The following is a 25,411-nucleotide window of genomic DNA, read 5'->3' as shown; positions in this document are numbered from 1 at the left end:
TTAGCAAGCGCATGGAACAACTTATGCATGATAATGTGTTGTTTGCAAAAACAAAAACAAAAAACAATTATTTAGCGTAAAAAATTATTGGGAGATAAAGTTGAAGATTACATCACAATTAATTCAAGATATAATAGTATAATTATGAGAAATAAAGTTTCATTTCTGTGATCTGTGTGAGTCTAAATTACTATGTTTTATTGCACTAGCTGATGATGCTGTGTTTACACTGGATGTAAGCTGCATGATGCAATAAATAAATAATTAATGAAAAAAGAACAATTATAATCATCAATACTGTCTTTACTGTAACGCTGCATTGAGACATCGACAGTAAACTAAAAATAAATTATTTGGTGCATATTATTAACTTAAGCTTATTGAACAATGGTAATCAGGAGATAAAGTTTAACATTATGTCACAATCAATGTGAGAAATAATTGTGAGAAATACAGTTGCAATACAGTGATATAAAGTCAAAATTAAGTTTGATCGAACGTGTCATGACATGACGACAATGGTCGTGCGCTGTCTAAATAATGGGCGAATTCCAAACAGCATCACGTTACATCTTTCGAATAAGTAACTACTTAGAGACCATTAAAAAGTACATTCTATATAATATAAATGTGTGTAGCATGAATGTAATCTGGATGTACTACATTTGTTATGTTGTCATTACCATGTGACCTACCACCTGCCATTCACAAATTCTCTACCGTGGCCTCATGGGATAGTGAAGTGTTCTTACCAGAAGTATTAAGTCATTCAGGGACTTTTTGCTTACTGCATTATGAATACTGTGAATTCAGACATGATACATTCACTTTTTTTTTTTTTTTGTCTACAGTATAGTAGGGAAGTATATGCAATTTTGGATGCATCCTTCATTTTTCCTGAAGTGCACTTCAGGGGATGCCATTTGTAGGGGCAACAACTGAATCTCTTCACAAAGGGCCTAGTCTGGTAGTGATCTACATCATGTACATAGTACATCTGATGGTCACTACAAGGATGTAAGTTTATTGTCTATGGTCATGCGACCCAATGTGGCAAGTTCTTGGATTCATTTTAAAGCTAGATGGAATCTGAGTTCATGTACAATTCAAGTTGTTTTGTAATATATTGCACACATTTTTATCATGCATTTCATATGACGTTTAAATAAGGTTTCTATGTATGAAGTGTGTTTAATAGAAGAAACATTAAATGTGACTACCAGCAAGGACTAAAGAAGAGACAGTAAGTATCATAAAGTTGAAAATGTGTATCACTTGCAACAATTACGTTATTTCAAAATATATTGTAATAAAAATAAGTTCCTGTTGTAAGAACAGCTCATGGGCTGATGCATTATACACTGCATTGTCATGGTAACATTCCAGGTGAAGATAATGAGGAAATTACATTACTTTCCCTCTTTGCAAAGTGTGTTTCAAACAGCTACATTTTGAAACACAAGTGCCCTGCTCCCTTCAAAGACACCACTTTAGAGTCTCTGTCCTTCAGAGTGAGTAGGACATAGGAATGTTCTCTTCCGATTGGAATTTGCCCAAGTTTTGACAGTGGAGGCTGCGGTCTTTAGTGTGGTCATCTCCCACACAGGCTGTCATTGGTTTGAGTCACACTCAGGGATGTGTTTCCTGAAAGCATCATTAGCCATCTATGGTCTGTATGAATATAGTTAAACGATTTGGCCTTTCCCGAAACCATAGTTACAATGAACCTTTGCAAAGTTGTGCATACCCACAACTTAATGAAACATCTTGAAATAAAGCAAAATGTAAGTAGCAAAGTAGTCCTCAGATGCCATATTCATTATTTACACATTATTTTGATCTCAAACTGATTAATTAGCAGAAGTGATCACACCACCACCTGCGTGATGTCATCATTAGCATCAGTCTATACTGATGAACCAACATTGTTTGAATGATGAACGTGTGACAAAGTTATTACAGTTTTGGTAAACAGTTTTGATTTAGAATTCTCCAACAATGCATAAGCAGTGAGTATACATCATTTTACATGAATCACATGTAACAGCTAGGTTTATCAATCATAACTCCTTCCAGGACAGCCAGGAACCTTGGAGTTGCGATTCACAGACCATATTGATACAATGCCCGAGTCCTGCAGATTTGCATTATACAACATCATTAAAAAAAATAAATAATATTATTAATGCTCCTTTAATTCCCTGCTATCTTGGCTTTCTGCAACTGATCCAGAATGCAGCAGCAAAAGTGGTCCTCAACGAGCCAAAGAAAGCCCACGTCACACCTCTCTTCACCAGTTTGCACTGGCTGCCAAAAGCCGCTCACATCAGATTCGAGGTACTGATGTTTGCCTACAAGACAACCACTGGTGCTGCACAAATATACCTAAACTCAATAGTTCAGACTTATGCGCCCTGCATTCTGCAAGTGAACAATGCCTCGTGGTGCCATCCCAAAGAGGCACAAAATCCCTCTCACAGATGTTATCTTAGACACTTGTATACTGTTGCTCTCTTATTGGTCTGACTGCTTCTATTGTTCTTCTCATTTGTAAGTCACTTTGGATAAAAGCGTCTGCTAAATAATTAAATGCAAATGTAAATGTAAAATGTAAGAGCAGACAAGTGAAACCTGTGTGTGCAGGTCTAGTATCTACCAGTAGGGCAATGCTAGCCAGTCAAACCAAGAGAGTAATATTTTTATAGTGCCACATACCACAGTGTTTACACTTTTAAGGGGAATCAGCTTATGAATGGCTTACTTATAGTTGTTTGTGCATATTAAGCTTTGATAAGAGAAAGTATTTTAACAGAAAAATCCATCACCTTTTAGTTTTCTATCAATTAATCATTTAGTTATGTAACTTAGCGTTAAGAAAAAACAAAACACAGTTTTACCTGTTCATTCATTCTTCACTCCATTACTTTAAATAAAGGCTTTGGTTAATAAAACAATGCATATTTCTGTATTATTTATTCCAAAATGAAAATCATTTTTCCATAATCTCATGGCCCAGCATCTGAACTCTGAATCCCCAGACACTCGGAGCAGACGGGGGTCTGCAGTGGTTTTGGATGTGGTGGGGGAATGCTGGCATGAGAATGCACCTGTACCAAAGAGAGGGAAATGCCGTTGTGCTTAATCACAGTTGGCAGTACCTTGGCTCGATTTGCTCTCTGTTAACATTATAGTGGCCCCATTATCCCATTAGTGGCTGGACCGTGTTAGAAACAGAAGAAGGAGGGGCTCCACATCCTTAATACAGCATTGACAAATATCTCTGATTCAACTTTCTTATTCAACAATCACATCACACACGCTATAGAGATGAGTCTAACAGAGGTTCATCTACACAGTTTAATGGAAGTAATGCAGAATATGCAAAAACAAGAAGATATGCTAAGGAAACGTTAAGTGTTAAATGAGTGACTCTTTTGACAGGCCTCCAGCTAAGAGGGGCCGTAGGGGCCACACACCTGGAAACAAGCTGCTGCAGATGAAAAAAAAAAAAAAATAGATAGACAAACAGTAGACAGACAAACAGAGCTTCATCAGAGCCAAATCAGTGCTATCAGTGCCTTCTGAACACCTTATTGCAGCTTTAATGTATACATGTACCATTCAGAAGTTTGGGGTAAGTAAGAGGTTGTTAATTTATTTGTTTGTTTGTTTGTTTTTGAAATACATTGATACTTTATTCAGCGAGGATGCATTAAATTGAACAAAAGTTCAGACTAAAAATCAAAACATCAGACTTGAAAAAAAGGAAAAGAAGGAAGAAAAAAACCTTTCTGTTCATCGAATAATTCTGAAAAAAAAAGAATAATAATTTCACAGTTTCCACAAAAAATATGAAGCAGAACAACTGTTTTCCACTTTGAAAATAATAATTATAATTATTGATAATTATAATAATAAAATGCCCACAAATCTACAAAACACAACATAACATGTACAACAGAATAAATAAATCCAATAAATGCAGCCTTAAAAAAAGTGACAGGTGACTTAGTGACAGGTCTTAGTTTGGATCAACTTGAGGGTGAGTAAATGATAACAGAATTTTCATTTTTGCAGGAACTATCCCTTAAGTTGTATCTTTTGCAATTTGTTACATATGTGAGATGTTCAGTCTTGTAACTGTCACTATTTTTCAGACATGTTTTCATGATAACTAGACATTACAAATCATATCAGTGACAAGAAGGTGGATTCAAAGAGAATGGTGCACAGAGGCTTTATATGAACACTTGTCTCCATTCAAATATGCCACACCCACTTTTTATGATCCATCAGCTAACAAAGAATAAAATTCCTCTTTATTTATCTATTGTTTTCATGTTTCATGCATGAGATGATGGAAGTAAAATGTTATACTGATAAAATACTGAGAAAATCGCCTTTAAAATTGTCCAAATTAATTCTTAACAATTACTAATCAAAAATTAAGTTTTGATATATTTATTATTTACGGTAGGAAATTTACAAAATATCTTCATGGAACATGATCTTTACTTAATATCCTAATGATTTTTGGCATAAAATAAAAATAGATAATTGGTGGTTTTGTGGTCCAGGGTCATATATACACAGTTGCTAAAAGTAAACTCCAGCGACTCAAGACTGGTGGTTTTGTGGTCCAGGGTCATATATACACAGGAACGAAAACTGTCTATAGCACCACACAAACTATATGTCAAGTCAGTTGTAATGGCTCATCCTGTCTCAAGTGACAATCCCATGATCTTGTGCATGAGTGTGTGTTTGTATGTAAGCTGTTTTGTACTGATGTGCATGTACATGCAGTATAAGCATGTATGTGTATGTGTGGACAGGGTGCTGGTCGACCTCGAGGATCAGAGCCACAGCTGCAGACACAGTAACCCAAGCTCTGTCTGGAGGCACCAGTCATCCAATCCACAATCCATCCGTCTCTCTCATTCTCTCGCTTTCACCCCCACCTCCATCTCTCTGACAGGCTGTGACCTGCATCCGTCCCACGCAGCACTCCTTTCCCCTGGGTCACCATCCAACCCCCTTGTGGAACACTTAATTCTTACGGTAACAAAACATGCTGTAGCCTGCAATGAACTCCATCACACACACACACTCCTCGCACATTTCCCATCGCATGTCCTTTCAAGAACACTGTATTGCTGTACAATCTTTTGTAGACTGGGGGCTTTTATAAGGTGTGTCAGGAGTGAATTGGCATTATCTTCAGATGAACCAATGAAAATTATTATATTTACATAATTAGCAAGTCCACATGTAAAGTATCTGCAGAAAAAGTTCTGCAGAGTTCCACAGAAATGGAACACTGATCATTTGCAAAGTTCTGTTTTGCTGCATGTTTGTTTATGAAATATTTTGGCTAATGCTTTTCCCCATAAAATCAGAAAAGTCAGCAGATTCTGCCTTGGCCTCATGATGAGATGGGAAAATCTATTCTAAAGTATATTTATGCAGTTGACTTTCTATTTGAATATATTTTAAAATGTAATTCATTCTTGTAATGGCAAAGCTGAATTTTTAGCAGCCATTACTCCATTCTTCAATGTCACATGATGCTTAAGAAATCATTCTAATATGCTGATTTGCTGCTCAAGAAACATTTCTTATTGTTCTCAATGTTGATCCATGATTTATTTTATCCTTTGATGTATAGAAGGCATTATAAATGTCTTTACTGCCACTTTTGATCAATTGATTGCATGCTTGCTGAATAAAAGTGTTATTTTCTCTTATCTCTCTTATCGTTAAAATCTTTTAAAAATGCGAAGAGAATTGTCTGAAATGAATACCACTTTTTTTTTTTTCTTTTTTTTTTTTGCTGAGTGGCTGGACTAAAGAGAGAGTTTGGATAGCGTGAAAAGGAGCAGAGCTGAGGTCTGAGGTGCTGTGTGTATGTGTGGCTTCTGTGTCATTCCTCAGGGTCTATTTTTGCTTCCCTCACTCTAAAACAGGCCTACTGGTCTATGTGGCTTCAGTGACTATTGCCATGACCCTAGTCATGACTGTATGTGTGTGTGACTCCTATGTTGTCTGGCAGGCTGCCTCACTGAGAGTCTATGCTGTCCGCTCTTTCAACACCTGTCCATCTGCCCTGATGGCTATAAACAGAAACAGTGTGTATGGATGTGTTTGCGATGTGTTCTCTCACCTAGCTAGGTTAGTATACAGATGCTCAAGGAATATGTTATGTGGACAAACACCATGGCCAAGGCCATAGTCACAAAAACGCGTGCACACACACACACACACACACACACACACTACTCCAAAACGCTATTAGCAGAGAGATGCCATCCTGTTTCCATGGTCTTGACAAAGAGTCTGTAAAGGTCAGAATTTGTGCTGGTTTACTTTTCTTCAGTGAAGAAATGAGGAGCGAAGGCAGTGTTTGTGTTAAACCATGTGCTGTGTGTGCCAAGAAAAGCTTTCCAAGTAAAACAGATGCATCACAAGAAAAACTGACCCAGTTACTTTGCGAATACAAAAGCCTGAACCACACCAAACTAACAGTGCATTGGTCTGACTATAAAAGACAGAGATAAGATAAGATAGAGAGAAAGAAGGACAGAGAGAGCAGAATTATGTGACAGACCTTCCATGGCCCACTTTCACACACAGATGACCACAGCGCCCCCTAGTGACAGTAAAGCCACACCGGCAACAGGTTATTCAACAGATCAGGCTCTCTTTAATATCTCTGTTGTTTTTCCTAGACAGCACTGATATTAAATAGAGAGAAAATTTAAATTTTGTGTAGCAAGCACACATTTAATTGATCAAAAGTGACAGTAAAGACATTTACAATGTTACAAAATATTTCTATTTGAAATAAATCCTGTTCTTTTGAAATTGTACAACAAAAAACAAACAAAAAAAAAACCTTTTCATTGTTTCTGCAATAATATTTTTCTTGAGCAGCAAAACATCATATGATTTCTAAAGGATTAAGTGACTCAAAAGAATGGAGTAATGATGCTGAAAATTTAGCTTTGCATCACAGGAATAAATTGCATTTTAAAATATATATTTAAATTAAAACTTTATATTCTGTATATCACTGTTTTTACTCTATGTTTGATCAAACAAATACAGCCTTTCAAAAACATTATAATTTTAAATAATATTTTTTATAACATTGTACATGTTAATATATCAATCAATAAAAGATCCAAAAATAAAAAAAATAAAAAGTTTTCTCTTAGTGTATAAGGAAATATATTCAAATTTAAGGCATTCCTTTCATCCTACTAAAATCAATTTCCTGTTTCGTTTGAAAACTTTAAAGTTCTTTGATAGAGTGAGTATTTGAAAACATAGTATAGTTCAGTACAGTACAGGTAGTGTAAGGAATTAGCAAAGTTTGTGAATAAGCTCTCTGAATGGCGTCCCCCCTCAGTGGTCAATGACTGGGTACTGGCTTGGCAGGAGATGCTGTCGCAAAGATTACTGTCGGCCCACTGGGCCATTTGTAAAAGCAGACCCCTCCAGACAGACAGACAGACAGACAGACAGACAGACAGACAGACACACACACACACACACACACACACACACACACACACTGCTTCACTGGGCATGCAGCCTGGTGTGGCCGAAACTCAACTTAGCTCTGTCGAGATTATTCACTCTGTTCTTTTTCTTTCTCTCTAACGATCTCTTTTCATCTTTTTGTCTATCCGTCTGTCTGCTTTCCCCCTTTTGTCTCCATTTTTTTGTCTGTTGCATTAATCTCACAACCAAAAACTTGCTCTCTGAAAGTACAAATCAGTAGCATAGGGTTTGGCCATATGAATCTAATGAAACCCAAATATTAATAGCTGATCTTGTTTGTTAGCTTTTAATTTGCCTCAGTGACATGAAAAGACAAGCCTGTCCCTCTAAAAACTCATCAAATCAATAACAATCACAGCTTCCTAGCAACCTCTCCCGTTCCTTCACTCTGAGAGGAAACGAGAGGGATCCGACTGTGAGTCCAGCTAACTTTGCGGTTACTAGCTTGATTAATTTTATTCAGTTCATCCCCCTTTTCCTCCTCCTCCTCCCTCCCACTTTCACTTTCTCTCCTCTTTTTCTCTGCCATTCTTTTTGAGCTCTTCTAATCCAATTTGGTAGGCGCAGGGCAGTTTTTAGGCCGTGGTGTCTCTTGCCCCCGCTGGGCCGAGTTTCCCTCGCTTACCCAGCTGTCAGGAGTTATGGAGGGGGCAACAGAGCCATTAATTATGGGCTGGAGAGCATGTCTCTGACTAAGAAATTAATTCTCCCTCTCAAACACACACAATTACACACAGGCCAGACTGACCACTAGTCAGAACCTTCACACTTCAGAACGCCTCAACACGCAAACACACCCATGATGAGTCTATCATTAAAGACTTTTCCAATCTTTTTATGAGTTTTTTTTTTTTTTTTTTTTGCTTTTAATCAGTTAGCCAAGCAGTGAAGTGACAGGAAATGATGAGTAGGGTAGGATCAGGGAGTGACCCGAGCCGGAATCACACTCACGTCGCCCACACACACGCCCACCAGACTGAGACAAAAAACAAAATTAGGCCTGATTAGAGTAAATAATTTCAGATGTATTCCGTTTACATGGGCATGTTCACTGAACAACTCACACAAAACACAATGGGAGGCCTGATACTGTGATAAGCCACAAATAAACAGCTTTGGATCTGGAAATAATGCGGCACAGAAATATGACGTAATCTGCCTGGCGATTCGCCTCTTGATTTTAACAGGAACAGCATAAAACACTTTTTACTCGCCCATGCAACAGCAGTTTAAATTTAGACAAAACATCTCTATCCAAAATCGGATGTGTTACAAATAATGTACAGCGTTTTTAGCAGAAATCACCTGAATGGTTCACTGGAACCAGATATATAGTGAAAATATGAAAATGAAGTGCTTCTGGGTCCATTACCATTGGATTTGGATCCAAAACCTAGTAGTAAAACTGTTAAACAAAAAACAGCAATGCAGTTTTGTGTTAAATGTATAGTTCACCCAAAAATGAAAACGTACGTACCCTCAGGCCATCCAAGATGTAGATGAGTTTGTTTCTTTATGTAACAAATTTACTAATCAATAACAACACTTTATCCTTAAATAATCACGTGTGACCCACCGCAAACATTTATCTGCTTTGCAGCATGTAAGTTTGTAGCATAAAGTGAAATGCACATACAGTAGATATAAACATTACAAACTAGTTTTAAAAGAGAAAGAGAAACAAAAACAAAAACAGACACAGACGGGGAAAAATCCCTGCTTGATTACAGGAAACTTTTCTTTCCCTGATTTTTCCCTTGCTTTTTTTCCCCTTCTTTCTCTTATTCTGGTGTTGGCCGTCCTTTCCCTCTGAGAGTTTGTTACATAACTTATTTCCACCTCTCTCCCTGGTCTGGCCATCAAGTGTAGCCCACCTCCCTCCCTTTTCCCTCTCAGCCTTCAACAGCTCATCAGCTGTGAAATATTTCCAGCCTCAGATCTGCGCTGGAGAGCAGAGAACAGGTCTCATAACTTTGCAAGGCCTGGTTTTCCTCGGCCTGGTTCTTTGTGCTATCCATTGCCTCTCTCTCTCTCATCTTCCACCTCTTTCCTTTCATCTCTGCAGCCAACAGGCCAATGCATTAATCAGGTCACTCTGTCAGCGTGAAAATGCTCTGGTTTACATCACTGGTTAAGATGCCCCCCCATTCCCACTTGGTGGTAAATAGGAGAAGGGCACATCACAACTGCCACTCAACCCCGGCACTGCAGGGCAGGACTCAGGGCAGTTATATCAGCTAGGTGCTCTCATGGAAAAAATATAAATCAAAATGAATAGAGAAAAATATGCAAAACCAAAATTCCACTTCACTTAACTTACAAATCAAAGTTTTTTGTAAAATAAAAACTTTACTTTTTTTGAATTAAGTTTCTTATGCAGAACCAATGTTGCATTTATATGATCAGTGAAATATTATTACAATTTAATATAAATGTTTTATATTCAAATATATATTTAAAATCTAATTTATTCATTTAATGCAAAGCTGAATTTTCAGCATCATTGCTCCAGTCTTCAGTGTCACATGATCCTTCAGAAATCATTCTAATATGCTGAACTGCTGCTCCAGAAATATTTCTTATTATTATAAATGCTGAAAACAGTGCTGCTTGATATTTTTGTGGAAACCGTGATTTTTAATAGAAGGTTTAAAAGAACAGCATTTATATCAATTTAACACATCCCTTAATACATTTAATACAAAATACTAATTAAATTTTTTGTGAAATGTGAAACAAATGGTGATGACCCAAATGGCCAGAGTTCTTACTAATCACAAAGAATTTAATGGTTTGAAAAAAAAAAAATACATTTCAACAGTATATATTTCAATTTACCATAATACCATATCCCACAATGCCCTTGACTTGTGTGATAAATGAACTAAAATTATAGCTGTAATTTTTGATTTTCAAGACTCATTATGTGAAATTAAAAAAGTTTTTATATTTTTTGCACAAAAGTTTACACTACATTGAATTGCTAAATAAATTTGTATTACTTCCAAGTAACAACACTGATGTGATGAGGTTATGTGACAAAAATCTAGCATGCGTATTAGAGTGTGTTAATTATGGATTGATGCAGACAGTTTCACTATTAAAAAAAAAAAAAAAAAAATTAAATTTTTTATGAAATGTGAAACAAATGGTGATGACCCAAATGGCCAGAGTAATGTCCTGTGAGTATAACAAAAAATTTTTTGTGAAATGTGAAACAAATGGTGATGACCCAAATGGCCAGAGTAATGTCCTGTGAGTATAACAAGAAAAAACATTGAAAAAAAAAAAAAAAACAGAGAAAAAAAAATACACGTCTTTTTAAATCAAACTAAATATTTCTTATCACTCAGTTCAGATAAAGGAAGATCCTTTTATCTGTGCTTTTTGGTTTAATTATGCGCCTTTTGTGTCAACTGTATGTTTGTGCCATGCATACCTGAATTACAGCCACTATTCAGTGTGTTGCGTCTGTCGATGTCGTGCATAAGGTCACACTGTAGGGGAGGTGTGAAATACTGAGTGATGATTTTAATGTGGCTCTGAATTCTCACGCAGCTATTTTAATAACATGAGGGGATTTATGATATGAGTTACTGCGTCATTGGCAGGTTATTAAATTTAATTACAAAATAATATTTACATAACACAATGTTTTATTATCATTCATGACCTGGGGGTTGAGGAAATCTCACAGTTGACATGCAGAGGTGCAGTCTGGGATGGAAAACTATTTCAAAGTAAGTTTGGGATGTTTCTTTGGGACTTTCTTTTTTATGTTTTCCTGTCTTTCTCCCTCTCAAAATAATAATAATAATAATAATAATAATAATAATAATAATAATAATAATAAGAAGAAGAAGAAGAAGAAGAAGAAGAAGAAGAAGAAGAATAAGAAGAAGAAGAAGAAGAAGAAGAAGAAGAAGAATAATGACACCATATAGTTTTAATGTTGCAACCAAACAACTCCCACTCTAATGCTGATAATTGAAATCATGTTTAAGCAGTAAATGAGTTCACAATCTTGCAGAAAACAGAGTGAAAATTAAAACCTGCAAGTGCGGATGTGGGACAGATGGAGTTTGGGTGAGACATTGAACCGAGATTTTAAACAGATAAAAAATATGTCAGACGTCACAGTCTACAGGCCTTAGTGTTGGTGACAGGACACAAATCTGGCTTTAGTTTGGACAAAGCATTGGATTCAGCTAGGCCCAAACAGAATATGCAGCTTTTAGCCACATTTTCAGATGTGACTTAGAGGGAAACTCAATGCGATGTTAAAAATGGAGCTGAGGTGACAGGGCTGGATTTAGCAGGGCGCTGGTGTGGGCACACTTGCCCATATAATGGGTTTTATAGTGCTATCCTGTTTATGCATCAGGGAAGAGCTGCTGGACTTGTAGCGGTAAAGGAGGATTTCAGTTATATCACACTTTGCATTTTAAAAGCGCAGGACAAAAGCAAAGCGTCCTCTCTCCTGCCTGACCCTTTAATACATGGCAGGACCAAATCCACAGCCCAATGCAAATGAGTGTGTGCAATGATAGTGCTAGCAAACAGACACAGGCTCTGACTGCTAATGAGATGGGTATGCTTCCCAGTGCTGCCTGTTTTGGGAGGATTGAGCCACAGAATTAATGACTGCCACATTCCTACAGGCAGGGTGCAGGCAGCTATGGAAAAGACAAAGTGAGCCGAGCGACACACTAATTCACCCTTGGATGGAAGGGGCAGAGGATCCTTTTCATTCTTCTGTGCTTGCCTAAATGCTGTGTGTTTGTGTGTCATATCCATTCAAGGTGCATAGTGGACTTTTCAAAGTGCCATGAATATCCATACAAGCCTGTATCTATGATATATTTTTACACTATATGTCAGATATTTAGACCTACATGAATCTACCATACCACAAAAATCTGACTACACTGACACTATTGGATGAGAACAAAACTGGAACTGAATTGAGCTGGATGATGAAGCTATTGTCTGAATCAAATTCTTTTCATAATTGATGAATTTTGCAACATTGACACTGCTGTTGAACTGATTTGGATGGGACTGAGGTTTGGGGGGGTTTGGGTGTAACGGAGGCCAGCTGTAGCTGTGCAGGTAAACCTCGTCTATAGCCTCCTTGTTAGTGCGCCCACCTCCCAGGTGGTCTATAGCCTCCTTGTTAGTGCGCCCACCTCCCATGCCGGTGACCAAAATTTCATTATTAAACTATTGGTGTTTTAATATTTGTAAAATGTTGAAATATAGTGTTCATTTCAGCTGAAAGCTGCAGTGAATTGTGTGTATAGGTTTGTTTTTTGAGTTTTGCCAAAATGTGGGTAGAAGCAGGTTTTTATAATGAGCCTATGTTGAAATCTCATACACCTTTATAACAAAATGAATCAAACAGCAAGAAGAATTTGAACTTGAACAAAATATTTTTGTGTAGTTTTAGTTATCATTTTGTCTTGTGGAATATAATTAAAATTCATGTAAATATAAAAACAAAACATGATTTATAGGAGCTCTCTAAAATGCAAAACCCGTTCTGCAATTATCTATGTAAACTCATGAGCACAAATGTATGTGGTTTGTGAGATTGTTTCGGAGTTGATGTGGGACTGTTTAAAATAGGAGGGGGCACTTTATGAAACCAAATGCGAAAGCACACTTAGTCATTCGGCATGATGAATGTGAAAAGCGCTGAGACCAACAGCAGGCTGAAAAACAAATCTCTCCCTGAGGGATGGGGAGTGCTTCCAGATTGACTTGTTTCAGGTGTTTCCATGTGGTTTGTGTGTCGTTGAATAATGCTGTGGTTTGGGGGGACAGTGAGTTTGTGACTAACGGGTGTCATACTCCCAGAAAAGAAAGCTATAGTCCACCTACAGTATATGTTCACATAAAACCTTTTTTACCCAGCTATAAATTCATGTTTTTCACATACAACTAAATACACAGAGTGGAAACCCCCATCTAATTCATGACTTGGCAATTCCAGTAATTCCAGTGAAAACAAATTTTGTGCTTCCAATTTTGTTTGGGGTGTCCCTGTGCACAAAGTGATGTCCAAAAAGACATGATTTACTGAGTCTGTTGTGAAAGAACTTCTCTGGCCTACAAAACCCAGACCTGAATAACACTGAACACTGCAAGGCTGCAACACTGCAGGTTGAGTTAAAAAGTTTAAACGCCTGGTGAGAACATCAGCAACCTAGCATCCAAAACACAGGCTTTTCAGAGTATTCCTGTATCTGTAACAAGATGAATCGCTAATGTTGTTTTCCTCATTTCTGTGTTACTTTTGATAAAAATGTCTTATTAATAAGTAAATAAATGTTATAACTACTACTAGTTCATTCATTTCCCTATAGCTTCTGTAGCTAACAGTTGGATATATAATGACTACTCTTGCGTAAGCTTTGCTAATAAGCATGAAGCAAGCTAAATAGCTAGTTGGCTAACTCACATGGTTGTGTGTTCACAGTGCTTTAAAAGTGTAAGCAGGTTGATTCCACCAAACATAAACATTAGTGTTGTTAAAAGTAGCGAAGGTATCCTGATAGCACACATACATCACAGCAAACACGTCATGCAGATGTAAATTTGCTCATCTGCAACACATCTATAGGATGTTTCTTATCAGATGTCAAATAGACGTTTAGAAAATGTCTTTAAGATGTTTATGATTTAAAACTGACATCTGAAAGATGCCTATCAGATGTTTGTACAAAGCAGATACTTTTCAGATTAAGCGATCTTTAACAGACATCTTGCAGACGTACCTATTTACCTTTAATTAAATTTCTCAGCAACCTTAAGAAAATTAACCATGGTTTTACTGAAAAATAAAACCAAAAAGCCATGGTTACTATAGTTAAACCATGGTAACCACAAATTAACCATGGTTTTGCTACACTAGCAATACTTTAACCATGGTATTTGTAGTAAAACTGTGGTTTTACTAATCAGTATACCAAAAAAATAAAAAATAAATACACTTTAAAAACCATGAAAACCATGGTTAATTTTCGTAATGGTAATAAGGTGGTAATGTCGCTATTTTCTAAATAATTTGACTTTTCAGTAGCAAAGCTTGTGAAGTACTACCATGTGAAATTTTTCTTGACAAATTTTAGGAATAAAGATTTGTTTGTACAGCCATTAGGAATCAGAACAAATATCCATTGCAACAAGGCTGAATTATCACCAAAGTCACATTATTAGTCTGAGTTTGAATCAGTTTCCCATAAACCTTTCCCATTTAATAGAAATGAGAACAGGTTGAATTCACTACATTTGTAGAGTACTGCAGGAGAAGAATAAGAGGGCTGTATAATAAAGACAAATGAGAGAGAAAGAAAACACATTTTAAAGGTCAGCAGCAGAATCCATCCAAAGCCTGACTCAGCTGAAGTATATCCAATGAATTGGTCCAGACAGAGTGTTGACAGGACACTTGATAATAAAAAAATGAAGATAAAAAACAAATCCCATAATTACACTCTCCAACCAGCATTTGTACAAATCTCACTATCATGAACAATGCTTCTAGTGTGTGGGAGAACGCATGTGAGTGTGTATCTGATATTCCCTAGTCAATAAGGAAATCTTTACTAAAGCCAGTCAGTGCCTGAGGTGCTTGTCTTAACATCTACAGCATCTTTCCAGTGTCCCTGTGTGTGTGTGTGTGTGTGTGTGTGTGTGTGTGTGTGTGTATCTAGAATTGAACTAGTTAGCCATGTCTGGGCACATCAACAGAGAAAGATCAACAAATGTCATCATCAAACCGAATAGTCATCATCAAACTGGATCTATTAAACAATACTGAAGCCCACCCCTGATGAAAACATTGTGCATTCGGTTGGCCTAATTCATGAAACATGAGCAGATCATATTTTTCTGCAAATTGTTTGTAAAAGAATACCTACCAAAATTATTGCACTAAACTGAATGCAGCAATTTACATACGAATGGATTTACAGATGATTAACAATTCGCTCTGCTTGAGTTTCATGAATGAGGCCCATTCTTTTGTGCTTCTCCAATTTTTTAGAGTGTGCCACTAAAATAATAATTTTACTGATACATCAAGATGTTGGGAGGCCTGGTTTTGGCAATATGGGATCCTGGCCTAAAGTGAATGTGCCCTGAGAAGATTTTATTGATGTTTTAGTTTGGGTTGAAGCTGAGATTTTCAAATGGGTGTAGACTGGCAGGCATCTCAGATTTATGTCCTTTGAGAACTAAAACACTGGATTTATTATTAATTCTTATGGTTACACAATGACTGAAGCAAAGAACTGTTCTTTTAGATGGTTATTTGGTTAAGGAGTGGAACATGGTTTGGCCTGTTTAGGTTTTCTCAAAGAGATGACAGCTTCCCATATTGTTCCAAATTAAGTATTGATCATAGCCAAGGCTCATGCTCAATGTCAAATCACTTTATGGAGTGAGCAGCAAAGCATTAGATTGCTGTTTGCCCCATAGCTCCATTCATCATCATCATATTCTGTGTTTATGGATTCTTCAGGTGCCACTAAATTCCTGGCCTCCGGCTGAGAACAGCTCGTTTCTATTTAGAAATAACCTACCCACAATGTCTGGCAGGGTGTGAAATGCATTCAGTTCCTCTCTGCACTGTGTATAAATTGAAAACTACAAATAACCATGCTAATATTTCTACAATCAGTTTGTATATTATTTTTTTAAAGTAAATTATATCCATAATAAGTAATAAAAGTATGTTAAAGTGTATTTATTTATTTTATTATTATTATTTTTTTTTTTTACAAAGGGGTCTAATGTGATCAAACGTTACCCCAGCTAACAAACTTGTTTTGCTAATGTTCCCATGAAGGTCCCATGGAACTATGAAAAGTTCTTGAAAAGTTTATGAAAGTTCTAAATGTTCGAAAATTCAATTTTTTATATTGTTTATAATGTCTTTTTTTTTTTTTTTTTTTGGTTATGTGAACATTAAGAGGAAAGTTCCATTTTTATTATTTTGTAAAAATTATGGGAATGTTCCTTTTGAATGTTATTTATACCATCTTGGACAAATGTCAAACTAAAATGTTTAAAATGATTTTAAAATATTTATTTTGTGCTAATGTTTTGAGAACCCTATTACATTACACTTTATTTTAATAGTCCACTTTAGACATTCTACTAACTGTAAGAAACTTTGCAACATGTCAACTAACTCTCATTGCATTTGTAGACTGTAAGATTAGGGTTAGTAGAATAAGCTGCCGTACTTGCAAAGTTACTTATAGTTAGTAGAATGTCTGTTGAGCGACCATCAAAATAAAGTGTTAATAGTTATTAACCAAACAGTCTACGAATACTCTAATGACTGCTAGTTGACATGTAGTTGCAAAATTATTTATAGGTAGTTGAATGTCTAAAGTGGACTATCAAAATAAAGTGTTACCCATTATTAAAAACCAGATAACTTTGAATGACTATTCTATTAAAGAATGTTTGTTCCTAACTTCAAGAGAACCTTGCCAGAACTTAGAAAAAGTTGTGAGAACATTCCCTGTTAGCTGGGACATTTGTTTTTATGTCACATACTGTTTGTTGGCTATTTGATTTCTGATAATTACAGGACTGTTCTCTAAAGATCTCTGTAATTTTCTATCTTAATGGACTACGTTCTCTCTCATTTGTCTTAATAGTACATTTTCAAGCACAGTTATAATTGAGCAAGAATGTTTTTTTTTGTTTTGTTTTGTTTTTTTGCATAGCTGACTTCCACACCTTCACTATGACTGTCCATGTATACATAACACAATGCTTATATGAACGATTAAACCTTAAACGTAAACCCGTAAACATAAAATGATAATTGCATTAGTGATCAGAGAAATGACAAACAACAAGCGCTACTGTATACTGCTCAAAACTCGCGTTTGAATCATCAGTGGCAAATCCTTTAAATATGAAAACGTACTTACAGACTGTGAGTCAGAACAGCCAGCATTGTAGTCTACTCTCCCAGGATCAGGAAACAGTCTTCCATAAAATGCGCTGTATACATCTGAATATTTGGGTTGAGCTGTTCTGGAACAGTGTTGTAAATACAATTTAACCACTGATTTCTAGTTGTGTCCTCTTTTGGAAGGCCAAACAAAGTATTTTTGCTTTTGCAACAAATCACACAGCGTCTCCATAACATGGCAGTGGCGGTGGCAGCAACAATAAAGTTACGCTTTCTTTCTTTGCGTGAACATTTGGGTGGCATTATGCAAATCTTCCCACATCGTGACATAGATGTGGGGGTGTGTTTAAATGAGGCGTTTTAGGAGGGCGTGGGCGAGTCTTAATTTTTATAAAGAATAACTCTTTGGGTTTGAGACTTTAGTCTTTGCAACTTAAGGGATCTTACCTATTCACGAAAAATCATATGGCCCCTTTAAAGGTCATGTAAACATGTATAATGAAATCTGCTCAAGGATAATTGAATCTCCCAAACTCTAGGTGGGCCTGAGTTTCTTTGGGTCTTAATTCAGTCGCCCACTTTTTTGGTAAAAAAGAGACTAATGGCTGAAACCATAAATTCTATTTTCATTTTGAGGTTTATGTGTAAAACCATGCGCATCTCGCATGACATTATCATAACCAATAGGATTCGCTCTAAAAGATTGTTTAGAAGTTCAAGGTTAAGCCAAACCATGTGTATAAAAAATCAAAACAATCCTGCAGTGCCATCTCTGTTTTCTCATAGTAACACAATGACAAGTATCTGGGCTCTGTGAAACAGGTTGGTTTTACTACAGGCTTCGTGGGAGCCAAAGCCGGGCAGGCTACGAGCACAAATATATCACCAAAACAAATTTCTTCAGTGTGGTTGAAATAAATACATAGGGGCTCCGAACAAAGTTCAACTACTGAGTTGAGCTTGTGGCCTTGACTCTTTCTTTCCACGGTCACAATTCTCTAGTGGCATACTCATCAAAACATTGGAGAAATATGACTGTGTGCCGGGGTTATTAAAACTGTTATTATCATGGGTGATTGGGGTTTAACAGGACCTGACTGTCACTGTAATAACAGGGTGGTTCAGTTCTAGGATCCTTGGACTGAAAGAGTGACCAAAAGTGGTCATGAAGCCCCTCTGTCAATAGTTCCCCTACTCCTTCTGCACACACAGAAATACCCACATCTTCCTGCATGCATGTGAATTCTCATGCAAAAAGGCATGACTGGATAAAGACATGCACAAATGAACACTTTCTGTATCTTAGATACCTGAAAACTCAAATATATTAAGCCAAAATTCCCTTCACCAAAACGTTTATTTTAGAATTAGTCAGTGTGGTGTGGCTAAGAAGGCCTCATTATCCAAAATATAATTTCAATATTCCTGCCCTATCGTTTCTCCAAAAGGCCTGTCAAAGAAGTCTTAAAGAGAGACTTTCCACCAGCTCCTGCTGCAGATCAGCACTGCCAACATGGTCTGTACCAACAAATAAGGAGTCTGACCCGTGAAATACGAGTATAAATACAAAGGTTTCCCTTCACGAGTCGCCTCTTAGCCTGGTCCCTGCCCCCAGCCCTGTCCCCCACTTCTTCATTAATCACCCCCACATGCAAAAAAAAAACATGCCCGGCCGGAGTGAATTGTGGCTCTTTTGGTCACTGAAGGGGTTGTGTATGTCCCTGAGCTACCCACAAGCCCTTGCTGTTCTTGGTGGCCTGTTTATTTGGCCCCTGTAATGGTCTCTGTCACAGGCGATTGACGAGAGGAGACCCTGATTTACTCCAGGTGCCTGTTTACTTATTGTCCAGTCTCTGGCGCTGCCCTGACCTCTGACCCCTGGCTCTGAGGTTGACCCATAGCTTAATGAGTGAGAGGGTCAGTGTTTGTGCTCCAGAGTGGGGCGGCATGGGGATTTAGAGTGGACTGTGTGAGAATGTGTTTGTGTTTGAAGAAACAGATAGTATACCAACTTTCCACACCCACTTTTGTCACAAGAGCACATATAATGGAAACAATCAAACATGCTACAATCTCATTGATCTGAATGGTCATCAAAAAGCAGAACAAGAAACTTAAATTCACTCTCTGCATTTCTGCAAGGAGCATTATGTTTGAGAAAGCATGAATGTATGACTCTAAGTGAGTCCTAAGTCTTTAAGACTGTAAATGTCTGCAATAGAATAAAGTATGACATGAGAAGTTGGATTAAATGGAATTATTTCAATATATGAATATTTGGAATATGAAAAGCTACATGAAATCGTTTAGGTAAAATGTGTATCAGTGTTTAAATGTTAAGAAAAGGGGAACGAATGTTTTAAACAGTGAAAAAAAAGTGGCAAAACTAAAAAAAAAAAAAAAGTAAAAATAAAAGCTAATTCAAAATATTAATACGTACCTTATTAGTATATTAAAAATACTAAAATAACAGTGTAGCATTTTAAATCACTCTCTTTGGAGAGAGAGATTAGAGAAAAAATATTTAGTGAGATCATCTGATAAATATCTTTAAGGCTTTCGAATATTTTACCAGAATCCATTCCACAGATTTTCCCCCAAAATCAGAACAGAAAATGTGAAAAGGGCTGCATAAAAACTCAGCCTGATTGAAATCACCTGTGGCACAGGAAAGTAATGTTTGCTAATGGCTTGCTCTACACTGACTGTGGCAGTTGATGCTGTCTAGACATGCGCAATATGACACTCCATGCTAATCCTGCTTTCCCTGTACTCTAAATACACACCTATGGGTAAATAAAGCCACCCACTTCACTGCCTAAAATATTTAGGCATGTTTAAATATAGCATGACTGGATACATGCGAATACCTTGCATACGCTAGGAGGGCTCTGTTCTCATTCCCTGACGTTGTCTTTCATGCCAGAACATGCTCACAAATCTCTGATTATGTTGAAAGAGAGAAGGTGGGCGGCAGCTGCCAGTCATTGCTTTGTCCATTGAATTGTTCATGTAAAGTAAGCCAAGCTTAAGCTTTCACTAAAGCTAGAACCAGCAGCAACAGCTCCTTCATTTCTGCAGAAGCCTGTTCATACAAAGTAGGCCTTTTAGGCTGAGGATCACAAGACAATACAGTATAGCACCCTTGTTTACTCTACACTGAGCTTCCTTTGATTTTCTCAATATCATATCTCACTTATGGCAGTAAAAAAAAAAAAAAAAAAAAAAAAAAAAAAAGCTGTACTTTTGAACTTTTTAATCCAAGTATCATAGTTCCCACGAAAATATTAAGCATCACAACCGTTTCACATGACACAGAGGACTATAATAACGACTACTGAAAATCCAGGTATAAATTACAGTTTAAAATGTATTGAAATAGAAAACATTTAACAGTTCAAATTGTAATATTTCACTATATTAATGTCTGTACAGTATTTTTTTTTTTTAATTTTATTTTGTTTTTGAGATGTTTTTGTACGATAACATTTTAGTGCCACATAAATAAAAAATAACAATAACAAGATTACGAGAATAAAGTCATAATATTTTGAGAATAGAGTCAAAATTTAGAGAATTAAGTCATAGCAATTATGAGATTAAAGTTATAATATTTTGAGAGTATAGCCTATATTGCACATGCAAATGGCCCGGATTGGGAGCATGGGGAGAAATACCAGTGGCCTGCGATTGATGTAAATATACAGTATGTGGGATTATTAGCAGAAATCATACCATTTATCATATACTCGCCGGGACAGTATGCTTAGAAATAATATTTCACGTCTTTGAATTTGTAGAGGGGCAGCTATGAAGGTGAAAGAGTAGCAAAACTCAAGAGCTTGTTGATTTGAATGTGAGAACTTGTCATATTAATATTCATATTTGTAAGCTGAAATTTACACTCATAGCTCTGATGTGAAAAGATGAATGTTTTGATATGCACACACAGACAACAATCAAAACAACCATGTTTCAAAGTTGCAGATTAATGACAGACACAAATGTGTATGACATATTTACTTTTGCACTTTAGTTCAGTTTCGCTGTACAAACCACAAGTCAGCACTTACACTGAACAAAATTATTAACGCAACACTCTTGTCTTTCAAAAACATTAAAAACCCATTCTGATTCCAAATTTTCTTCAACATTAATTTGTTGGTATAATCAGATATTATACCAAAATATTGTTCCCAACATCTAAATGCCTTCAAAATATTTTGCAAAAATTTTAAATTAACATCATAATCTAATTATAATCTTTTCCATATTTTGTTCACCATGATTTGATCTGCTTACTTTATACTGCTACAATTTTATATTACATTTTGCTCATATTAGAAGGCCTTTACAATGGAAGAAAAGAAGGAATGTGTGAACTTGGTTGGTCCAGTACCTAAAGATCATATGGTAGATGTGGAAGAATGTGGAATCTGATTGTCCAATAGCCAGAAAAATTATAATGATTAACTGTCTATTAATTGGTGGAATTTCTGTCCCTGTCTTTTGCAATTGGACACAGAACCCTAGTGTTTTCACACTGAGGAATGCTACATACTATTCAAGCATGAACAGTGACCCGCTTCGTCTTCAAGCCATGAGAGAGTGAAGAAAAAGAGAGCCAGAGAACATTGTGAACCCGACAGCTGACATTTGAGGGTCAAAAGGGGAAGATGGGCACAAGGTCAAAAGTCAGAGGGTACAATAGATACCAACACTGGGAGAAGATTCCTGACCACTGGGAAAATTCAGTTCCAAAGCAACTTTGTTTCAGCTGATTGTTCTATGTATCAATCCACATCTTGTGCAGATTTCAGTGTTTCTGTGTTCTTGATATATGGGCGCTTACTAGAGCTGTCCATAAGAATAAAGTTCACAGACAAGAATGATAGTTTAGGAACTGTTTGAAAAAAATCGTAAAACCAGAGACTTACATTAAAAAAAAAAAAAAAAAAAAAAAAAAAAAAAACACCAGTGACTGCACTGAATGGTGGCTTGCATCATCAATCTTTCAAGATCCTGAACTTGCTGTGTCTGTTTTTAAATCCTCATTTGAAGGGTGCGGAAGCCAGTTCAAGACTCACAAAGTGAAGTCATGGAACTTTAGGTCAATGTGAAAAAGATAAGCTATAAATTTTTCGCTCTATGTCTGCAGTGGAGCACACCCCAGGGACCTCTGGAGGGGGCCAAGAGAACTGCTTTATTTAGAGGAATGGGGTGCATTTGCAGTGATGTCATTCTCTTGACATCTGCACAACGCTAACAGACACACTCTATCAGGGACTAGAAACTCACTGAACATGGACGTTCTTGTTCCCAAGGGTGCTGCATTTAAAGCGAAAAATTAGATGTTAAAAAAGACCAAAGGAAGCCCATTCGAAAGCAAAAGGATGTCAGTAAGGGGCAAGAGAGCTACTAAGGGGTCAGCTTTGTCCCTTTAGCTGATCAAGGTTTGAGTGGGTTGTAGTTTTTACTGTTTTGTAGAACACTTCACTTGCTGTGATGCAGTCTTCAGGACTCTGCCCTGAGCCCAGTGACATGTTTATTCTGATTCTGATTGGTTCACATTGATCTTCTTGTGCACCCTTGGGTACGTTGTGTAAGATCTGACCATGTGGTAATCAGGACCTTAGCATCTGCGCCTTGTCATCTTGTGAAAGCATCCTTTGAACATCAGCCCGAAAGGCTTGCATGATGCACCTAGGGTCCTTTAATAAACCCTTACACCTGTTATAATCAACATGCAACTCTGAGTATTACTTAATAACCAAAACAATGTGATGTATTGGACACTTGTTTGTTCTAACAGGATTAGTCCCTCCCTCTATTAATAACGCTGTAAAACGTTCCAGATGTCGCTTGCTTCTTCTTAATAATCTGTTTTGTGGACGAAAAGAGAAAAGTTCTGAGCAGCTCCTCTGATTCCCAAAGAGTTCTCAAATGGTCTGAGACAACTGCTAATTTATCTGAATAGCTTTCATGGTGAGTAATACATTTATTATGTGGGATTCTGCTCTCTGCCAAGCTGGGACTTTAGATCTCTTATGAGCTGATACTCCTTACTGACTTTTCTCGGACCTGCGATGTTAGCTAAAGGAGTCTCAATGATGGCACATCAAACAATCTAAAATAAATGTGAATCAACAGATGATTGTTTTATCATGAATGTTGAAAGCATTGGGAACTCTCTGATCTCCCTCTCACTGTATCCCTCCTTTAAGCTAATCCATCTAATTAAAATGTGTTGGCCTTCAGGGTGACAGCCCCCCTGCCCAATCTGTTCGCCCACTGGTTTCTCACACAGAACAGAGGCCGGATTGAGAATCCCTCTCTTTTTTTTACTCCACACACAGAGACTGAATTCATCAGATGGGCTCTTATCAGCTGTACTTTGTATGAATGGAGCTCTTCAATGTGGCCAGACTCCACGATACCCTGAAGCATCTTAGTTGCTGCAAGACAGACATACTTCTGTCATATGTGTGCAACAAAAAATAACTGAGATTGCATAATTGTCAAGCACCCTCATGCATTATCCTGGGAACACACTTGGATGGATAATAATACACAAAGATAGCTTTAAAGTCAACATGAAATCAAATTTAACTCTTTATACTTTCTTAATGCACATGTCTGGTCTTGTGAGTGATTCATCAGTGTGTGTTATTCTAAAGAAAAAAAAAAGTGTGTCTTTGTAATCTTTAAATCAAAATGTAATAACTTTACCTACATTAATTTTTCCAGCGACCAGTGGTTCTCAGTTCCAGTCCTGTGGACCTGCGTTCTGTCTCTCTTATCTGACACACTCAGTTCAGTTTATGGATCTCTCTCTCCTAACGAACTGATGATCTGAATCAGGTGTGTTAAAAAAGGTAAACATGCAAAATGTGCAGAGCAGGACTGGAATTGAGAACCAGTAACTTAGACCAGGGGCTTTCAAACTTTTCCTGGAGGGCCCCCAGCCCTGCACATTTATGTCTCTCTAATACAACACACCTGATTCAACTCATCAGCTCATTATAGAGATTGCAAGACCTGAATTGAGTGTGTCTGATAAGGGAGACATACATAAAGTGCAGGGCTGGGGGGCTTCCAGGACAGGTTTGAAAACCCCTGACTTAGACCACAAGGGATAAAACTGGAATGTAACCAGTAGTAGAATTTAGGCATTGTTTTAGCAGATTTTAAAAACTTGATAGCTTGTTACAAGCTAATTTTTTATGTATTTATGATGCAACACTGCATGAGTATTTGTTAAGGAGACGTATTTTCAGAGAATAAATCTTGAATATCAGATATATTCTTGCTTATTTTTAACTTGTTTATAGTTAAAACAATTGTAAAAAAAAGAAGAAAATCTGCTACTTAAAATAATTTTGTTGTTTTTAAAGATATATTATAATAATAATATTACAAAAAAAAAAAGAAAAAAAAAAAAAAAACACTACCTAGCAAATATAAAGTCCCACCTTACATTTTTGTATTGTTTTATGTTGAAATACATAATAATGGATGTAAAAAATCTGTGTTGGAGGAAGTTACTTTTAAAAGTTAAACATTACAAGATTGTGTTACTCCATAAAAAGTAACTAATTGCATTACTTCATTACTTTTTATGGAAAGTAATGCATTACATAACTTTTGTGTTATTTATTTTTTTATCACATGAGCTGGGCTTGCTCATTTGTTTTTTAATAACAACAACAATAAAACATTTTTGCCCCCAACACTGATAAAAATGAGTTGGGAATGTCGGTTCACATTGTTTTTAAGCTGTGTGGTCCTAAAATGTCAATTATTCTTATACTATATAATCATTCATGCCTGATATATCACATCATTACAAGTGCACAATGTTGCACCGTGCTTGATGAATGCATAACCATGTGCATTTGTCTTCGC

Source organism: Cyprinus carpio, chromosome A13, assembly GCF_018340385.1.
Source record: "Cyprinus carpio isolate SPL01 chromosome A13, ASM1834038v1, whole genome shotgun sequence".
NCBI lineage: Eukaryota > Metazoa > Chordata > Actinopteri > Cypriniformes > Cyprinidae > Cyprinus > Cyprinus carpio.
This window is presented reverse-complemented; position numbering follows the sequence as displayed.